Below are 15,967 nucleotides of genomic sequence, written 5' to 3'. Positions count from 1 at the left end.
TTTATACAAGACAACTTCAAAAATTTCATGAAAATATAGACTGAAACGCCCATGGAATTTTTCAATATGTAAAGTACTAAATACAAGTAGTTCATGCTGTACGACATATTACAGTTAAAGCAAAGTGAACTTACTAATGTCCTATTTATTTGTACTTATAATAATATGCACTTCATACTGTGTTGTATATAAATTCTGTAATTGTGGAGGTTCTTGTTCTCATCCAACTCCCAAACAAAATTCAAGATCAGAATTATAAAGATATTGGTAACAAAAAACAAGAACGAAAACTAAAAATTGAAAGGAATCCTGATGGAGTTGTAAGATCACCACTGGACTGCAAGTTGAATTGTAAGGTCAGTGGTTCAAATCCACCAGCTGTTCTAAGGGAAAAAGATGAGGCTTTCTGCTCCCATAAAGATGAACAGTCTTGGAACCCCTGTACAGTGTTGTTATGAGTTGGAATTGACTTGATGGTAGTGGGTGGGTTCTTACCTTAGAACCCAAACACAAATCCATTGGAGTAGAACCTTGTGGTAAACCAGGGAATATTTATATAGTATCTAACATTAGAGGGGGCTTCTGAAAGTTCACAGAATAGTTTTGTTATCTTTGTTTATGTGTGTGTTTCAGATCTTTTCATTCCATCAAATTTTTCTTTATTAGGAGTGATTGAGATAAAAAAATATAATTGAGTCCCATGATCATTATCAGCATCTTCACGGAAATGGCTTTAAGAGAAAACGGGTCCGATGAATATTATCGCTTCCCATTTTCAACCAGTAGATAGTTGCCATGGATATAGACAGCCAATAGTCTGTCAAGAATGCTCAAGATGTGTTCTATAATACAACATGCCCATTTACAGGGGAAAACAAACTAGGATATAACTTACGTGTGCGTCTTGATTACATCATACAAGACAAGCACAAAAGCGCCACCCATGCCTCTGAGCACATTTGGACCATGCGCCCTTGAAAAAGGCATTGCCTCCTTCATCATGTGAACTCTTCGTCCATCAGTCAAGGGTGCCTGTGTACATGATATCAATTCCTTTGCACCCTTACAGCAGCATCATGAGACGACGAACATTGTCAAATGAGTAGGAAGTCAACCCGGCCACAGCCGTGACGGATTGAGCGATCATCCAGCTGACAAAGATGTGAGAAATGGGAGCTGTAAGCATTCCCTTTGCAGTGTACAGATGCCCTTTGCAGTGTCATAGATGCCGATAGATGATAATACCTTGCACAGACACATTAAAACCTTGGTGGCTGGTGGTTGTGGGCTGTGAAGTCGGTTCTGATTCATAGCGACCCTGTATAGGGTTTCCGAGGCTGTAAAATCTTTACTGGAGCAGAACGCCTCATCTTTCTCATGCGGAACACCTGGTAGTTTCCAACTGCTGACCTCGAGATTCACAGCCCGATTCATAACCACTACGCTACCAGAGCTCCTGAAATTGGTTACGAATCCGGCTGCGAACCTCAAGGTCAGCAGTTCGAAACTACCAGCTGCTCCGCGGAAGACCAGCCAGACAAAGCTTTGATACAGACCCTTAATCCCATCAGTTTTGGAGATTTTAACCAGGCAGTCACCAAGGCCTTTGAAGTGTCTTTTGGCACCAGCTTTCCCCATATCAGCTGCTAGACAGGCACGTGCGAAATCAAGAGGGTACATGAAGCACCAGGATGTCGCCCCAGCAATACCACTGGATGTCAGATTCCTGGCAAAGTAGCGCCCAAACTGGGTCATCTTGTCCACATCACCCAGTAAGATCTGCTTGTGTTTATCTTTGAAGGCAAAGTTGAGAGCTTGGGTGGGGAAGTATCTGATGACATTGGCCAGGTTACCACTGCAGAAGGACAAGACTCCCTGCTCCTTGGGGATCTGAACCACACAATCAGTAATACCCTTGTACTGCTTGTCTGCGGTAAGTTGCTTGCTGGCATGCTGCACTTGCAGCAGCAGTTTAACCCGTTCGATGGGTGCTACCGCCATCTTGGAGATGGCCATGGCCACTCCACTGCAAGGAAGTCCTTGGCGAAGGACACAGCGTTGAAGGGAAGAGGAGGAGGCGGGCTTTGGCAAAACTGGAACCAGAACCGATTTTGACTCCAGGGCTTTGCGCTAATTTCATTATCTTTTAATTCTACTTTTCTAACAACTTTTTGAAGCCTCCTCATAATGTAAATTATAAAATTGCAATTCACCAACCCTTCTTTTTCTCTCCATAATTCCTACATTTTGGAATGATACAGTGCATAGTTATGATACATTTTTTTCAAATTTTCTATAAAATGTATCAAATAAAACAAACTTACCTACTAACACAAGTCAGCTAGGTAGTGGAAACTGTTACCACTCTTGGATGTTAATCAAAAGGTTGGATGTCTGAGTCCACTGAAAGCTACTAAGAATAAAGTCCCAGGGATGTGCTTAAAAAAGTAATCAGCCATTGAAAACTCCACATAGCACACATGGGATTCACCAGGAGCCGCTAGTCAACTCCATAACATCATTCTTTACCTAGTAGGGATCTGATGAACTATGCATTATCTCATGTCAAGAACATTTTAATCCATTTTTGAAGATACAAGGTAAGTCAGAAAGTATTGCTACAACATCATAGAAAACTTTGTTAAATAAAAATATGAAACTATTGCTTTTGGATATATTCTTCATCTAGATCTATATACTTCTGAAGGCAGTGTTTCCATCTCACTAACCCTTCTTTGAAGTATTATATGTACTCTTCAGTTTACACCAGGTCCAAATGATAGTTTTGGCATCCTTGAAGAATTCAAATTGCACTCCTTTTAAATGTTCTTTGACTTTGGGGAACAAAAGAAGTCTGAAAAGTCAAGACCAGTACTGTAGGACACATAGGGTAAGTTTTCCTAACAAAATTCTAAACGTACAGCCTTTGTTACCCTCAAAGAATGAGCAAGTGCCTTCTGCTGATGAAAACAAAACAAAACAACAAAAAACAACCTTGGCACAACTTTTCTGGTATTTTTTTTACCAATGAGGTTTTTGATTTTCTTAAAACTTCATCTTGATAAGTCCCCATTGATATTCTGTGTCTTTTGAGAAAGTCTATCAAGATTAGACATTTTGAGTCCCCAAAATTAGTCACCATAGCCTACTAAGCTGACCTTTATGCCTTGAATTGAACTTGTCTATGAAATCCCCTTGCAAGACCCTGATTTGATTAGCCCTCTTCTTTTTTCTCTTAAAGACACTCAGAGTAAGGCAAATATGTTACTGAGGGAATGTGTCTGAACCATCTCCTGATAGCAGAATATGTTCTGTTTGGAACAAGACCATACATGTATGAGCTAGAACCCTAGTAGCCCTGCTTTTTAAACTTACCTCCACATATGCATTCATTTAATTATTTTTTGATTAAGTTTCAGAATTCTGAGAGAAAACATTTAAAAGTAGGAAATGTTTCCTAATCTTTCAAATGATCCTATATAGATAACATAATTTTCCTACTACTAGATGTAGTTATTCTCTTGACACATAACCTGATAGATATAATAACATCCTCTTTTCCCTTTACCAACAATTAACTTCATAGTTTCTGTGCAGAGAGCTGGGCAGAGGAGGTGATCTCTAGGTTACTTTTCTTAAGTTTGACTCTGTGAGTTAAAGAAGTTGAGTTATTGCATATCTAATATGATACAACTCAAGGAGGAAAAGGATTCTGTCAACATAATTCTACTCTGAACTTTGACATGCAATGTAAGTCTGCCTGTTTTAGAATTGAATCTCAGCATCTGCTTTCTTCTATTTGTTTTCTTTTCTGCTGCTATGTACTGGCTGGAATGAGTTAAGTCCTTTCCACAAGTACTTCTGAGAGCTCTTGGTTATATAGCCACACCTAGACACTTGAGAAAGCATTTCTCTTTTTATTGGTGTCTCCGGTGCTCATTATTTTACCTTTATCTTCATTCTTCTGCATTTCATCTGTGTCTTTGATCAGGCAGTACTTTGACCTATTTCTAGCTTGAAAAGGTTTTATTCATAGATGTTTCCCACCTTTTCTAACCTTTCTCTGAGTCAGTTATTTTTCCAAAGGGTCAACAGCTATGGAATTCAGTATGCTAACTTCAAATAATGACCTCTTTAAATAAACATTGCTAAGAGAAATTTTTCAAAGGAGATTGTGTGATCTAAATGAAGCTGGGTTTAGTCAACCTTGTGAAGCAGTTAGAGTTTATCTTTTTCTTCTTCCCCTTCTATCAAAACTCATCTATTATTTTTTTTTTCCTTTTCCTCAGGGCTCTGCTTTAGCTGGTTGACATCAATGTTAAAATGTTGAATTAATATTATCATAATTTTTAGTCCCTATTTTCTCTTTTATTCTTTTACAATACTCAAAAGATTCAATTTTTTAAATATTTGTAACATCCTGGAAATTAGAATAAATCTTATAATTGATGGTATTGTTGTTGTTGTTGTTATGTACCGTGGAGTCGGTTCCGACTCATAGTGACCCTACACAGGGTTTCTGAGGCGGTAAATCTTTATGGGAGCAGAAAGCTTCATCTTTCTCCCGTGGAACAGCTGGTAGTTTCGAACTGCTGACCTTGCAGTTGGCAGCCTGACTCGTAACCACTACACTATCAGAGCTCCTTAAGTGATGGTATAGCATAGCTAAATTGGCAATATTTTTATTTCCTTGTTGTTGTTGTTAGGTGCCATTGAGTTGATACTGACTCATAGCAACCTTATGCACAGCTGAACAAAACACTGCCAGATCCTAGGCCAACCTCACTACTGTTGCCACGCTTGAGTCCATCAATGCTGCCACTTGGCCAATCCATCTCCCTGGGGGTCTTCCTCTTTTTCTCTGACCCTGCACCATACCAAACATGATATCCTTCTCCAGTGACTGATCCTTCCTGAAAATATGTCCAAAGTATGAGAGATGAAGTTTGGCAATCTTGGCCTCCAAGGAGCACTCTGGCTACACTTCTTCCAAAACAGATCTATCGGTTCTTTTTGCAGCCCATGGCACTTTCAATATTCTCCTCGAACACCATAACTTAAATGCATCAATTCTTCTATGGTCTTCCTTATTCATGTCCAGCTTTCACATGCATATGAGGTTATGGAAAATACGATGGCTTGTGTCAGGCCTCAAGCTGACATCTTTGCTCTTAAACACTTTAAAAAGGTCTTGTGTAGCAGATTGTCCTAATGCAATACATCATTTAATTTCTTGACTGCTGCTTCCATGAGTGTTGATAGTTGATCCAAGAAGAATGAAATCCTTGACAACTTCAATCTTTTCTCCATTGATAAGAATGTTGTTTACTGGTCCAGTGATGAGGATTTTTTTTCTTTACACTGAGATGTAATCCTACATAAAATAATGTTGAGTACAATAATTGATGTGAGAAAGATAAAGTTGTCTGCTCTTGTAAAGATTTTCAGTCTTGGAAACCCTATAAAGCAGTTGTACTTGTCCTATAGGGTTGCTATGCATTGGAATTGAATTCATGTCAGTGGGTTTGTTTTTTGGGGTTTGGTATTATAATTGATGGCTTCTTAGATTCAGTGAAATCACAACTAAGGGATCCTGAAAAACAAAAGACATTAACTTTGTAGGAGCAAATCCTTACTGATGAATTTCAAGTATAATGGAATCCCTGGATGGTGCAATTGATTAAGTCACTTGGCTGTAACCAAAGAGGTAGAGGTATGATACTTCTTAGAGACACCTCTGAAAAGGTCTGATGATCAGCTTATATAAAATCAGTCATTGAATATCCTATAGAACACAGTTATACTCTACATACATGAGATAAATTTGAGTTGGAATCAATGCAGACAACAACTGATTAATTACAGTGAGATTTCAGGAACAATGGAATAATAATTTTGTGAATGATAATTTTGACCAGAGAGTAATGTCCACACCTGCTTCATACTCTGCCAAGTAGGTGACTACTTACTTCAACTATAAGCAAATTTAGCCTGAATCCATCTCAAAATTTAGCTGAAGCAAATATTTTTGTATTGCAGGATCAAAAAGTTAACATTATTTCCATATAATGTTATCTACTAATCAGAATGATTCTAATGCAGATTGTAGGAATGTAAGGCAAGGCAAGAAAAAGTGTAGTATATATACAAGGGGGCACATACTGAATTTTCCCTGCCCAATTCATATGGTGAGCAGAATGTAGAAAGCCTAAAAGATTAAAAGCCATTCAGAAATCTATCCTTAATCCTAATATCCTCCTATTTTTTCTAATGACTATTCCAGAAAATCTCTCTAATAAGAGTGTGACACTTTCCAAACAGATGGGGTAAAAGAAAAAGAAAACAGAACATACAAATTATTCATTTTGCTGCTGTAAACCACAAGATTGGTGGTTCAAACCTACCACCTGCTCTGTGGGTGTAAGAGGAGTGTGTCTGCTCCCGTAAAGATTTGCAATCTCAGAAACCCTCCAGAGCAATTCTACTCTGTTGTATATGGTTGCTCTGGATCAGAATTGACATGATGCTGTTTTTTAGTCAACATTGTTCCTCTACTCAGTTCCAGCTACTAGGTCTTATTTGTAAATCCAGGAACAAACACTTGTGTAAGATTGCTTGATGCAGCCAAAACCATGCTGTAACATCTTTTAGCTGAGATCAATTATTTGTTCATTGTTGTTGTTTAGTACTGTTGGGTTGATTCTGAGTCATGGTGACTCTGTGTTAGATTTCCAAGGATCAGCTGGTGGGTTTGAACTGCTGACTTTGAAATTAGCAGGCCAGTGCTTGCCTGACAGTGACATACCAAGAGTCCTATTTGTCCGTGTGTCCATGGAAATCCATTTTGGGCTGTAGGGGCTATGTGCTTACAATTGGAGAAAGTGGCCACTAGATGGTGATCTTGAAAATTAGTAACCTAACAGAAACAAATTCTTTGCCCTCCACTCCTCTTATCGGCTTGTGTGTTAATGTGTTGCTTGAAGTTATACCACTAGTACTTTAATACAAGCAGGCTTGTGCAAGTGAACCATTGTCTGATACAGTGCAAGAATGTAAGCCTTTCAGGTTGGAATACACTCAAAATAGAACTGGAGAAGAGTTGCCTCTTCAAAATAGAGTTGACCTTAATAACGTAGATGGAAAAAAGTTTTCAGGACCTTCGTTTTCTGAACAGAAAATTTCAAAGTCAGTTTAAGAAGAAAACTTAAAGTATTATAATGAAATATGCAAATACCTAGAATCAAAAAACCAAAAGAGAAGAATATGCTCAGCATTTTTCAACTTAAAAGAACTGAGGGGATAAAAATCAAGCCTCAACCTGCAATACTGAAGGATTCTATGGGCAAAATATTGAATGATGCAAAAAGCATCAAAAGAAGATGGACAGAATACATAGTGATCTGTACCACAAAGAATTGGTTGATGTTCAAACATTTAAAGATGCAGCATGTGATCAATAACCAATGGTATTGAAGGAAGAAATTCAAGTTGCACTGAAAGTTTTGGCAAAAAAAGGCCCAGGAACTGATGGAATGCAAATTGAAATGTTTCAGCAAACTGATGCAGTCCTGGAGGAGCTCACTCATCTATGCCAAGAAATTTGGAAGACAGCTAGCTGATCCATATTTTTGTCCATTACAAAGCAAGGTCATCCCAATGGAACACAGAAATCATTGAGTAATATCATTAATATCACATGCAAGTAAAATTTTGCTAATGATATTTAAAAATGGTTGTAGCACTACATCATCAGAGGGTTTCCAAATATTCAAGTCAGATTTAGAAGAGGATGTACAATAAAGGATATTATTACTGATAACAAATGAATCTTGGTTGAAAGCAGAGAATATCAGAAAGATGTTTACTATTGCTTTATTGATTATGCAAAATAATTCAGCTGTGTACATCATAACAAACTATGGATAGCTTTGCAAAGAATGAAAATTCCAAAACAATTGTGCCCATAAAGAACCTGTACATTGACAAAGAGGCTGTTGTTTGAACAGAACAAGGGGATACAGAATGGTTTTAAATCAGGAAAGGTGTTTACCAGGGTTGTATATTTTCATCATACTTATTTAATCTGTATACTGGGCAAATAACCCAAGAAAGTGGCATTAAGATTGGAGGAACATTCATCAACAATCTGAGATGTAGCGATGACATGCCTTGCTTGCTAGAAGCAAAGAGGACTTGAAGTCCTTACTGATGAAGATCACCTCCTTCTATGTGGATTGAACCCCAATGTAAAGAAAATTAATATCCCCACAACTGGATCAATAAATAACCTCATAATCAACAGAAAAAAAGATTGAAGTTTTCAAAGATTTAATTTTACTTAGTTTTATAAGCAACACTCATCAAAGTAGCAGTCAAGAAATCAAACAAAGTATCACATTGGGCAAATCTACTATAAAAGACCACTCTAAAGTGTTAAAGATCAAATATGTCACTTTGAAGACTAAGCTGAGCCTGTCCCAAGTCATGGTATTTTCAATCACCTCTTATTCATGCAAAAGTTGGACAATGAATAAAGAAGACTGGAGAAGAACTGATGTATTTGAGTTATGATCTTGGTGAAGCATACTGAGTATTCTATGGAATGCCAGAGGATGAACATGTCTGTTTTGGAAGAAGTACAGGTGGGCTGTTTCTTGGAAGCGAGGATGGAAAGACTTCATCTCTTGTACTTTGGACATGTTGTCAGGAAGGATTCATTCCTAGAGAATAACATCATGCTTTGTAAAGTAGAGGGTCAATTAAAAAGAGGAAGACCCTTAAGTAGATAGATTGACACAGTTACAACAACAGTGGGCTCGAACTACTGACAGCGGCACAATACAGGGCTGTGTTTTGTTGCGATGTACGTAGGGTCCCTATAAGACAGAACTGACTCAAAGGCACCAAATATAGTTAACCCATATTAAGTACATTTGATAATTTATAATCATATATCAAAACAAAATAATTAGAACATAGATCAAACTGTAGATAATTGTAAAATTCTGTCTAACATGAAGTTAAGTGTTACTATTCAGGCAATCACAAAATATACATTGAATCGATCTCAGAGATTGGTGTTGTTGTTGTTGAGTGCCGTTAAGTCATCTCTGACCCATTGTGACTCTGTATAGGGTTTCCAAGGAGTAGTTGGTGAGCTTGAACCACCAACCCTGTGATTCAAACCGGCCTTGAAGTCCGGTGCATTAACCCAGAGAGCCACAGCAGGGCTCCATCTCAGAGAATTGGCAGAGGCTTTGACATTTTTAAATGTTTTCCAGGTTTTTCTGATGAAGTTGATCCTTGGATCATATTTGGGTATAATTAGACTCCTTAAGTTTCATTTGCATTTTACATATAAATGTTTGCCAATTATTTGAATTTAAGTATTATTAATAAATATATCATCCCATATTCTACCTGAGTTCTTCTTCATTGTACGTAGAACCTCTTAGTTGAATTAAAAACATTCTAGTGCATCTGTCTTTCTTCATCCAACATTGAAAATCCATCTTAGCCTGTGATTCATATTATAGTAACAACTATCTTTCCATTCACAAAGCAGGGACTCTAGGTTTGTCTGGGAAGACAAAGTTAAGGTCAGTTAGGCCAAAAGAAATTTGGGTACAATAATTAATATTTAAAAGCCATCTTTTGATATATATATTTTTTTCTTAATGTGTCTCTGTTTAAGTAGACTTAAGAAGCAAGGGTATCTGTTTTCTACTGTCCTTTTTGTTTTCAAAAAACCATAGAACTTTATGGTACTTCGTATTTTACACAAACAATTTAGAACACAAGGAGCCTGAACCTTAATGTGATCAATGAACACATATAACAAATACTTATCAGGTGTACAATTGTTTCTAGTGATCCAAATCTTAGAAAATTTGTATTGATTTTTCTCTTTATTTTGGATAACTATCACCAAGTATTTTTTCTGGTACTCAGATAATATTTTCTTCTCTGGTACATCACCTCTAGTGTTGGTCAACACCAGGCAGTATCTGAGGTCAAGTGGATTAATTATTACACATAAAAAGAATAAATTTTGCCCCAAAGGTCAACAAAACCAATCTTTTTGTACCATCTGTATAATTTTTTACCAAGTCCTGGTGTGATGCTGTGGGTTGATGTGCCACACTGCAAAGCCATTTGAACTGCAAGGTCGGCAGTTCAAGCTCACCAGCCGCTCCTTGGAAACTCTATACTATGGGTCAGGATCCAGTCAATGGCATTTAACAACAGCAACATCTTTTATCTTCTTTGCATGCCACTGCTGCCATACTCGGCCAACACCCCTTTGCTCATTTAATTACTTTAATCATTTGCCTTCTCAACTACTATGGTCTTTCCACTTACAGCTTCCCTCCTCTTTCTTAGTTTATACTTCATTTGACCACAAAGAAGCTAAGTAAATAGTGTGGACTAGATGGCCCATATACACCCTATTGAGTTTCTGCATTTAAAAAAAAAAGGAGGTGCTGAAGGATAAACACTGGACCTCAAGGTCAGTTTGAATCACAAGGTTGGAAGTTCAAACTCATGAGCCATTCTTCTGAAACCCTATACAGAGTTGCTATGAGTCTGAACTGACTTGATGGCCTTTAACAACAACACCCATTTTCTATTACTTTCAGTAGCAACTTCTGGCTAACTTCTCAAAGACTTAAAAATATTTCAGAAAAGATCCTACCCAAAAATCAGTCATAAAATGAATCATCATCAACATTCTTTATTTAAACTAGATAATGATAATAAAATAATTGCAGGGATTATGTAGTCTACATGCTACATATGACATGAAAAGAAAAATATTAAATGTGTTACCTGAGAAAAATGATATATTAATTCAATATATTCATAATGGCTCCTTTGTTTTCATATGTCTCATGTTGTTAAGTACTCAGCTGCTAACTGAAAGGTCAATGGTTTGAAACCACCAGCCATGCCATGGAAGAAAGAGATGGTGTTTGCTTCCACAAAGATGATATAGAGCCTTGGAAACCCAATGAGACAAATCTACCCTATAGATTTGTTGTAAGATGGAATTTACTCAACAACAATGAGTTTTGGAGGTTTTTTATTTCTATTAAATTTTGGGTTATTTAATTTCTTTCAGGTTTCTAATAGACCCTGTTTTTGTTCAGGGGAATACCTCTGCACTACCTATGTAAGTCAGGTAAGTTGAGTTTATATCTAGTCCTGGCTGTCTATCTGATCAGTGAAAACTATGATCCCAATCCAGTTGCATACCCAAGGCAGTTATTGGTTCAGGAATCAGGCTCAATCCATTAAGTTCATGATATTCCAAGAGTGACTATTTTATGCCATGATTGACTCATGGCATACAAAGATCTTCAAAATGTTCATAGAAAATTTTCATCATCTTTCAATTTCATATTTTTTGAAGCCTCCTCATACCATATTCTAAATACACTGGAAAATTTTATTCCTCATATGGAAAAATGCTTTTCTCTCTCTCCCACTAGATGAAAACAAGGAAATGTGTTGTCCAGAGGTTATTGGCAATCATGTTTTAGCCAGGACAGACCACATGGAGAACAAAGTGGTGCGCGTATAAGAGTTGCCCTAGAACAGAGGATCCCAGGACCATCAAGAAGAAAGAGCATGAGTGGAGCATGAGATCCTACCAAGAAAATCGGCTACCATAGAGACGGTGGCAGAAACGATGACATGGAGAAATACAGCAGCTTTAGACTCTAGACCCATGGACTGAGAAAGGCTATGTGTCTGCAGGTGACAGGCTGACTTGCAAGATGTGTGCTATGGACATTTAAACGAATAGGTATTTTTTTGTTTTGTATGTGTACATCAAATAATTTCGCTTTGTTGACTTGTGAGCTTAACGTATATTGAGACTTTCAGTGGCATTTGTTATTTATTCTATAAATATTTAGTGAGCAACTAGTGTGTACATGTCTTACATTCTTTTACTAAAAATATAGCAATGAATAAAAATAGCAAATGTTCCTGCCTTCGCAGTCTATATTTATTGTGAGGGCAAAATATATAAAAATACAGAGTAGGTAAAATGTCGAGAAATGCTATATCACTTTGAATGATTACCACCATTACTTCCTATGGCTCATTTCCTTTCAGCCTAAAGAACTTCATGTAGCATTTTTAGCAATTTACCCATTAATCAGTTATCTTTTGTCAGAAACCCCACACTCAACATGGTGGCCACTTCACTTTTGCAGTCTAGAATTAGGATCTCTCCTCTCTCACCTCTGTTCACATCTCTCTGCTCAAGTAGACAAATGTCCCGGCATAGAAATCTGGGGTATATTGGTGTTCACTGGATGTTTCTCTTCTTTTTGAATTCAGATTATCTTACTTGTTGTCCAATGTCTGAAAACACCCGAAACATATATTTTGGGTTGGAGGCAAAATCCTTTGTCATGGCCACATATAGAAAGATACCTGTCCTAAATTGTGGACAGGACTTTAACTATATGAGTGCAACAGGTGGAGAACATAACCTGTAGATAGGTAATGATGGTGTTGTTAAATACCACTGAGTCTATTCTGACTCATAGCAACTCTTTATAGGTTTTCCAAGAAGAGGCTGGTGGGTTTGAACTGCTGACATTTTGGTTAGCAGTCCAGTCTTATACTACAGTGCCACGCCATGATTTTGTAGATAGGTATGGGAGTGTGAGGTATTTTTCACATTTTTGGAAAGTCACAATAATTGAGTATGGTTGGAAAAGGAGAGATTATTCTTAAAATGTGACTAATAGGGAAAGCAAGTGGTATATTGTGAAGAGGAACTTGTAGATGAATAAATATGTAAACCATAAACATTTCCTCAGTGACACAAAACCACCACCAGGTTTCCCCCTACTCTTTTCACAATGTATATGGCTCATTGACATCATTCCCTGTACAGCCCACTGTGAAATAACATGGATGAGAGTGATATTTCAATAGTTTTGTTCACTCTTATACTTCCAAATTTGTTTCACAGTAAGGGCTCAAAACTATTTGTTGAATTTGTATGAATATCTGTGTTTGTGCATATGTTAAATATGTTTGTATGCATATAGATGGCATTATTTCCTAAATTAAAATACTGAAAATACTGCTGATTATTTCAAAGTAAAATTACAATTCATAATTAACTTAGTTATTTAGGGAAGCATATTTACTCTTTCAGGAAAATAATATATTACTATGAAAATTTATTTCATTAAAAGTTTAAAATTTTGGCCTTCATTTAAAAATTACCTCAGGGCAAAAGTTCAAAGGAATTACAATTAAGTAAAACAAATACAAGCATGAATGTCCAACATATGTTAAATCCATGAAACACCCACTTAAAAATGCTAGTACATCTCTCTTGGTAGACTGGCACAAATAATTTAATGAAGAAAGTCTATTTAGTGACCACACATAGTTATAGTATTCCAAAAGAGAAACCTCTTTAGAGAGGTAATTTTCTTAATTCATCTGCCATTGAAAAATTATTGCTAGCTTCCAAGTCGAAGAATTTGGTTTTATTATGTGTTTGCTAATATACTATGGATGTGTGAGGAATGTATTAGCAAGCTAAAAATCCACAGCCTTCAGTGAAAAAAAAAAAAAATCATTCTATTCAAGTACACAGTAAGAAATACTGGACAGTGATATGTTCTGTTGTGCATAGGGTTGCTGTGAGTCAGTACTGTCTCAATGGCACTTGACAATAACACAGTTAGATATATTTGATACAGCTTTTACCAATCCAAATAATAGTAAAAGGATATCTAGGATATCCCATATAATTTGAATTTGGATTTGGATTATCATATCCACAGTTACATTCTCATGAAGTTTTCCCCAATGATATTTCTACATTATCTATTGTTTTTTTTGTTGGTGGTGGTGGTAGTAGTTGGTTGGTTTTAATATAATTATGTGGCAAAATTAAATTCAGTTACTGCACAATTTATCTTTCATAAAATTTTATAATCTGCTGATATTTTTCACATTTTAAATGATGAAATGGGTATTATTTTATTTATTTAAACCAATATTTGTAAATCAGCCAGCCATACTGGTACTATTCTTACCAAAATGTAGTAAAATGCAAAACAAACATCTTTCTACAAATATTCAAATAATGAAAAAGTTAGAGTCTACAGTTAAACAGAGGAGGAGAATGGGGAAAATCAATGAAACACCTTTCTAAACCTGATCCTTCACTCTAAATTGTCTGTTAAACAGCCTCCCAAATACTATAAAATACAAGCAGTCCTTCATCGCACATCTTTGTACTTTGGGTTCCTGTTCTTGAGGCTAGAGTCTCAAGATATCCAATATGGAAACCTGGGTCATATTTTCCCCCTTAAATATCTACACAATGGAAGGCCTGGTGTGGCACTGTGGGTTAATGCATTGGTGGACTGCAAGTTCAGTTTGAACCACAGGTCAACAGTTCAAACTTACCAGCTGCTCCTTGGAAACCCCACACAGAGTCACTATGAGTTGGAACCCACTGCACTCATCAACAAATCTACACAATAAAAAACAGGATTATCAAGGCAGAGATATATAGTTCTGAAACAAGAAGTCCTACAAGGAAGGAAGGAATACAGCCACTGCCCAGATTGACATGGAATTCTATGCCTTCTTAACACCTCTTCAGATAGGATGTTCATGGAGTCATTTAGGATTAAAGCTATGTTTTGCGAAGCCTCCAAATCACTGGCAGAATTTTGCTGGAACTGGGGCAGCTGGAATTCCTCTTCACAGTTCTAAAAGTGGTTGTTCCAGGCCTGATTGTTCCAGGATTGGATAGCTGGGTGCACCAAGCCTGGCTACAGTTCTAGATCTGGTTGCTCCAAGCCTGGCTGTTTCAGCTCTGGTTGCCCCACATTGGAAGGTTTCCAGAAGGCAGGCATCCTGGTGATAGGAAGCATAGAGGTCCAGGTATTCAACAGGCCCAGAGACCTTCTGAGCAACAACATTGCTACTATTTGGCTATTTGGTGTTTTTCTGCCCCCTCTTACATTTCATTCTTTGGTTTTGAAACCAGATCTTAAGTTGTTTGTAACTAAAGTTCAGGACTTTAGAAAGTTCTTTCATCTGCTGGAGGCTGAGATATTTCTGTTTCTGAAATCTGTCTTTGAGTACACACAGCTGCGTCTGAGAGAACACAGTTCTGACATTCTGTTTCTTACCCTGGCCTTTACCTTCCTTCTTCTTGTGCTTTTCTCTATAGAAGTGGGCAGTTTTACTTTGGGACTGGTGGAAGAATCAGGACTGTCCTCAATAAGCAGATCTATGGAAGCAGGAAGAGGAGAGACAGTCTCTGAGTAGAATGTCTCCACAGATGACATTTGCAAGGATGTATAATTTTCTTCAGCCTCCAAAATTGTAGGTAATGGTGAAGAGTCCCTAGAATCACAAGCTTCAGGCAAGTTTTAAGGAGAAGTTAGATCCACCACACTCATGTTGTTGAGTAGAAGGGAGGGAGGAAAAAAAAAAAAAAATCAAAGACCTAGACTGAGTAAATCTAAATCAAATTGAAAGGTGTTTTGAGTGGGTAATCTGAAAGTCCTCAGATATAAAAAGCATTAAAAGGCTAATGTGAAGAGAATTGTCTCAACAGTAACAGGAGACAAGCCCCATCCAGCAAAAATGAAGAATTTGAAGTTTTTAAATTTATAAATGAAGGTTCAGTATGTAGTGAAGGCCTTAGACCACCCCCTTCTGACCGTCCTCAGTTCTTCCCATGTTTTATAGATGGTAAATTATTAATTTTGGCTTATTAAATAAAAAAATTTTCACATAAATTTTGTTGGAATAAATAGTCATTTTTGTTTTAGCACACAAAAAACCATGATTTTCTAAATTTTATCGTGAAGATTTGAGGCGTATTTGCAAAACTCATATAGACAAAATAATTTTATATAAGAAAATATATAGATGAGTTTCTCCTCAACTACTGAAAAATTAT

At 36.9% G+C, this 15,967-nt stretch overlaps 2 pseudogenes; both read right to left on the bottom strand.

Moving 5' to 3' along the window:
* Positions 1 to 891: 891 nt before the first annotated feature.
* LOC102816026 lies at positions 892 to 12,427 on the bottom strand (annotated as a pseudogene).
* Positions 12,428 to 13,575: 1,148 nt separating this feature from the next.
* LOC102815639 lies at positions 13,576 to 15,461 on the bottom strand (annotated as a pseudogene).
* Between the last annotated feature and the right edge of the window lie 506 nt (positions 15,462 to 15,967).

This window comes from Chrysochloris asiatica, unplaced genomic scaffold (assembly GCF_000296735.1).
Source record: "Chrysochloris asiatica unplaced genomic scaffold, ChrAsi1.0 scaffold00012, whole genome shotgun sequence".
Taxonomy (NCBI): Eukaryota; Metazoa; Chordata; class Mammalia; order Afrosoricida; family Chrysochloridae; genus Chrysochloris; species Chrysochloris asiatica.
The sequence above is the reverse complement of the archived record's forward strand: the minus strand, read 5'-3'. Positions and strand labels throughout refer to the sequence as shown.